The following is a 5,660-nucleotide window of genomic DNA, read 5'->3' on the forward strand; positions in this document are numbered from 1 at the left end:
CTCGGAGCAGAGCTGGCTCTGTTGGAGAGAGAACCACAGCACTGCTGCCTCTGCCCAGGGCTCGCAGGGGTTAATCCCTGCAGCCACCAGAACCCCGGGGAGAGCCCCACAGCAGGCACAGGGTCACCAGGGAATGAACTGAGTCCATTGTTGCAGGGCATTTTCCAGTTCAGAGCAGATTCGAGGGGTTTTATGTCTCTAATCTCCATTACATGAGTTTGCTGTCCCTGATCACCTGTCAGGCAGGGGAACCCGTCTCTGGATCAGGTAGCACTGGACTTACCTTGGGAAGAGTCTCTGGAGAGGCTGCTTCTGCTGGGAAGTGCACAGTTCTTTCCCCTCCTTATTTATAAGGTCTGAATTTTAATATTTTATGATCGTTCAGTAAGAAGTGAGTCTATAAAATGGGTTCAAGGCCTCGTTCAATTCCTGGATTTCTGAGCTCCCACAAGACTGAAGTATTTGCTGGGCTCTGCTGGCTGTTTTATGAGCCTTTCTGAGGCAATGAGTAACTAATGAGAGAGTTCCTGCATCAGCCATAAAGACTTTCAGCCAAAAATAATACCTTTTTCCCCCAGCTTTCTGTGTGCTCACAGCACTGTTTCAAGCCACAGGGATTTTATTGTAGATTATTCTGCAGCAGGAGTAGACTCCGATTTGTCCCTTTCTGCCCAAAGCCCCATTGCCATGCCCTCCTTTGAGTGGAAAATGAGAAAATTCACTGATTCAGACTTTGAACTGCATGTTGGCAGAGGAGAGAGCAGACACTGTCCTGCTCACCACTGTGTACCCCCAGGCTGCTCTTGTGCTTGGCTCAGCCCTGGGCACCCCCCAGCACAGAGCAGGGGGGTCTGTCCCTGCTGTCCCCTCTGCTGGGACAGCTGTGCCTGGGCTGTGTGTCCAGGGCACAACTGAAGCACTTGGCTATGTGGAAATCTGTGTGAGGTTGCTGTTTGCACCCCAGCAGGGTGATGGAGACGTGGTCACAAAGCACGGGGTCCTCACAGCCTCCAAACGCGTTGCCACTGCTGCCAGTGTCCTTGCAGGCACATCACTCATCAGGAATGGGCTCAGCAGAGCCATAAAATGCATTTTATGAGGAGGAGGAGCCTGGGATGTGTCCTTGGTGTTTTCTTGGCCTGTGGACGCCGTGTCCCAGCTCAGTGACACAGAAATGGGCAGGGAGGGCTCCTGCTCTGGGGCTGCTGCCTGCACACACGGCACAGGAGCACACAGCAGTGATTATTTGTGGGGCTGCTGCAAACAAGGGTCACCTTTGAGTGTTTCTTAACAGAATTCTTTCTGTGTTTATGGGTTTACCCTTAAAACCTACAGGGAATAATTTTTGGTTAAAAAAGTATATGTGTACAAAAGTCCCTCGAAGAGAGAGTTTTCAGTCCCCTTTCTAAAAACTGTCCTGTCCTTGTAGAATTCAACTAAATGTTGGCTTATGATTCAGTACAAATTTTAATCCAAATGCTCCTCCTAGGAGTCAAGTGAGCTCTGTGGTTTGGAATTAAGCTGAGTTGAAATAGAGAAGGATTCAAAGGAATGGACTGGGAAATGGCTCCTGTGCTCCCACCACAAGGTGAGCCAAGGGCAGGAAAGTGAAGTCTGTGCTCCCTCAGGTCACTGCACTGATTGAGACTCTGTAGAAGAAGGAGGTGGTTTGGAGTAAGTGAGGATGTACAGAAGGAAAGGGTGGAGTTTGGGAGTATTTCTTTTAATGTAGAAATGACAGTAGGGGAGAAAATTGTTGGACAACAGCTGTTCTGGGGGGGTTTGTTATGATGTGAGACCCAGCACCAGCTGAGACCTGGGTCAGATTCTGTCCCAGCAGGTCCATGACAGGCACTGAGGTGAGCTGAGGTTTGTCTGGAGCAATGGCACTGTCCTCATTTGCAATGGGCTCAGGATCTGCTGAAGGAAGAGGGACTAGAAAATGAAGGTGTCACTGGCCAGTGGCACTGGAAGGCAGCTGTTTAGACCAGGTAAGAATTACTTTTGCAATGGCTTTTTACGCTTTTCTTTTCATACAGGGTGTAATTAATCTTGTGGGTGTCTAATTACTGAGCTCTAGAGTTTTGTGGGTTGCATTCTCCACCTTTCCATTACGTTTTTTGGAGGGACACAAACCTCATGTTCCAGAATGCAAAGCAGCCACTAATGACTCAGACTGGGAGGAACCTCTTCAAGGAGGCAAGAACTCCATAACTCTGCACAGCAAAGGGTCCAACCCTCACATTTGGGGTACTTGGATCAGCACAGCCAAGGCTGGATTAGACAGACCATGGGCTGGAGTCAGTAATCCACCACACCAGTTCCTGCTCATCATCCTTATGGCAACGCTTCACCAACAAACCCAGAATAAGACTGTTGTTAAATATTACTCTGAACAGCCTCAAAGGAATTAATTAATAAGCACCAGTCTATTCCTGGGTGTAATCCAAGCCTTAGAAACCTGAGCAGAGAAGATTTAGAACATGATAGAGATTGAGCAGAAGTTTGTTTTTTTTTTCCATCAGGTCTCTTAACCTCCAACTCCAAACTCCCCAGCAGTTGGTTCTGTGTGGATGTCCTCAGTGCCTGCAGGAGCAGGAAGCACAATTCCTAATCCTCCACACTCTCACTGGCAGGTGAGATCTTGATTTATCCTCAGCAGTTGTGGGGGTTGATGGCTGCTCCTGGAGTCAGGGGCATGGCAGGATCTGCACAGACGTGTGGAAACCCAGGGTTGTATCTATGGTTTTGTCAAGCAAACAAAGGCTGGAACGTGGCTGTAATGCTGCTCCAGAAAACAGTTCTGCAATAGTGCCTGAGGCTCTGCTCTAAGGCTGCTCCTGTCTTCCCACTCTTTGTGGTTCTCCACTTCTAATCCCATTTTAATATGTGGTGATACATATTTTGCAACATTTCAATTGTTGGAGGATGACTGTAACACCAAATCCAGGGCCTCTCCTTGCCAGATAACTGGGCTGGAAACTGAGGCTGTCCGGGAATGCTGCTTGAACTTACTCAGCACTCCTGTTCCCTCCCACAAACCTGTATTTCCAATGTTTTTTAAAAACATTATGGAGGTGTGATGTGCCCTGATTTCTCCCAGCCTAGATCCAGCGTATTTCTCACTGGTGAGATGGAGAGATCTCAAGTATATTTTCATAAATTTGTTAGTAAATCTATTTCCTGATGATCTTTATATAAAAGTTCACGTGCCATGCCACTGAACACAGAGGAATTATGAGTGAACTTTTTGGGAAGGAACAGGAATAACGGAATAACTAAAGAAATACTAAATCAGTGAATATTTTGAAATTTTAAAATAAATTCAAATAGAAAATAAGCATTAATGAAGAAACAGATCCTGGGATCCAGAAAGTGGAAGAGAAGCCCTCAGAGAGGTGAGGCTCCAGCACAAGTGTTGGATGTGGATGCCACCTGCTGGGTACCCACCCACGGAAGGGGAACAAAATCACCTGGGAGCACTGGAAACCAGCTGAAATCCCTGGGATCACCTTGGCAGGAGCTCAAAGGCAGGAAATCCTGTAGAGAGCTGAAGCCACACTCATGACTGGGGAGGCTGCTAAACCTGGTGCCTGTTCATGCTGATGGCAAGTACAGGACATTCCTGAGCAGAATTCCCAGAGCTACTTCTCTTTCAACACCCTGTTCTGCTGTGGCTCTACAGCCTGGACCTCGGATATTTTTATCTACCTAGGAACTTTCATCACCAGTGGGATTTCTTGGAAGTGCTCTCTGCTGGAAAACCAAGTGGTGATTTGATCTTGTGAAGTGCTGCCAAACAATATTAGCAGCTTTAACTTCCCTGCTGTGGGGTCATCCCTCGCTCCCTCTGTGAGGAATCTGCCAGGACTGAGCTGCTCCATCTTTGCAGTTCATGGGGGACCATTTGCTGCTGATCTCCAGGAGAAAATCACATTCCTGCTCCATGGTTGGAAGCGCTGTGGAGTGTGATAAGGCAAAAGCCCCAGCTCCTGAGTAACCACCTTTTGAGTGCCACAGCATTGGCACAAGGCAGAGATGAGGAGGAGGAGGGAGAGGAAGAGGAAAGGGAGGAGGAAGAGAAGGAGGAGGCAGATCCTGGATATTTGCTCACTCAGGGATGTGGAAGTCTTGGGCTGGCCCAAGGAAATGTGGAGAATTTGCTGTTACTGGCTGCTGAGCAAATGAGCTTGTGACTCATCAGCCTCTGCCACATGCTGCTTTTACAATTGGCCTGCAGGAGTTCCAGACAACTGGGCTTTTATCAGCTAAAAAGGGAAATGAGCTCAGTTACTCTGGGTAAATCCAGAGCAATCCATTTGTAGACTGAGGACTTAAATATATATCATGGTGATCACTTCCAAGAGAGCCATGTTCTCTCTTGACATTCCTTCTCCTTTTTGGTTTAAGCACATCCTGCTGACCCAGGTATTTTGGCTTTTCCAGTTTAATTTTATCTGGGGTATCTTTTTGATGAATAACCCCTGTTTCCTGCTTGTTCCTCTCCTAATGATCGTGCAGACCAGATGAGCCCCAAGAAAGCAAGGCCAATTTACTCTCCCTTTCCTGGGAGCCCTTCTGACGCTGTACCATGCTTGGCTCACACATGAGTTTGCATCATCTGATCTCTTGCACAAAGGATGCTGGAATGCCATGAGATGAAGGAGTCATACCACTGATGGTTCCCCTGAAAATCAGTTTTATGTGCTGGACTTGGGGCTTGTGTCTGCAGCAGGAAATGCCAGAGCTGGGAAGCAGATGTGTACATGAGATACTACTGAAAAGTTAAACAGAAATTGGCAGGAAACTGCTCTTGGAGATGGACTCTTCCATTGTTTTATGGACTGCAAAGTGATGTTTGCAGACTAAGGTGTCTTGCCTTCAGTCCTTGTCATCTCACCTGCCTCACAAAGGGAATTTGATGGAGGAGGCCCCAAAGTACTCATGGCTGTGCAGTCACAGCCACATGCAATGCAAACATCGCACTGTTAGAATGTCTTTAATCCCCAGAGGTTCGATCTGAGCAGGCAGCTCGCTCAGGGCTGGGGAAGACGGAGGCACCAGCAGCAACACCTTGTGCCCCAACTTGAGCCACAACTTGTCACCGTGCCCAGGCAAAGTCCCGTCCTTCCTCCCCAGCTCCTGGTTTGTGTTCCGGCTTTATCCGCTGGAGACGTGGGGGCTGTCGTGACCCTCGGAGGCGCCGGGGCATCGCCCGGTGCTGCTGTTTGTGCAGCACTAACTCCGGGCTGGCTGATCCGCCTCTCCCGCAGCGGTGAGCGCCTCATGCAGGGGCGTTCGTGGGGGCAAACAGCGAGCGCGAAGAGCGAGAGGCCGCATTGTCCTGAGGGAGGGCAGGGCCCCCGTGCCCTGGGAGCCCCTCGGAGCCCGAGTGCCCCCGCTCCGCTCCCGCTGAGCCCCGCACCGGGGCCGGCCCGGGGCCCGCAGGGGGCGCCGCAGCGCACGGCAACACCCACCCCGTGACGTAACGCCCCCGCCGCCTCTCATTGGTCCCTCACCGCCCCGCCCTGGCGACTCCTCCCCCGCGGGCGCCGCTGATTGGCGAGCACCGGGACAGGGCCCGCCCCCCGGGGCAGCGCCGCCGTCCCCCTCGGCCCGGACCCGGAGCGGCGCCGCGGGACCGGGGCGTGCGCGGGGCC

Source organism: Melozone crissalis, unplaced genomic scaffold (genome assembly GCF_028551555.1).
Source record: "Melozone crissalis strain CALT ecotype California unplaced genomic scaffold, PUWL_Pcris_2 ptg000057l_1, whole genome shotgun sequence".
In the NCBI taxonomy this organism is placed as follows: Eukaryota; Metazoa; Chordata; class Aves; order Passeriformes; family Passerellidae; genus Melozone; species Melozone crissalis.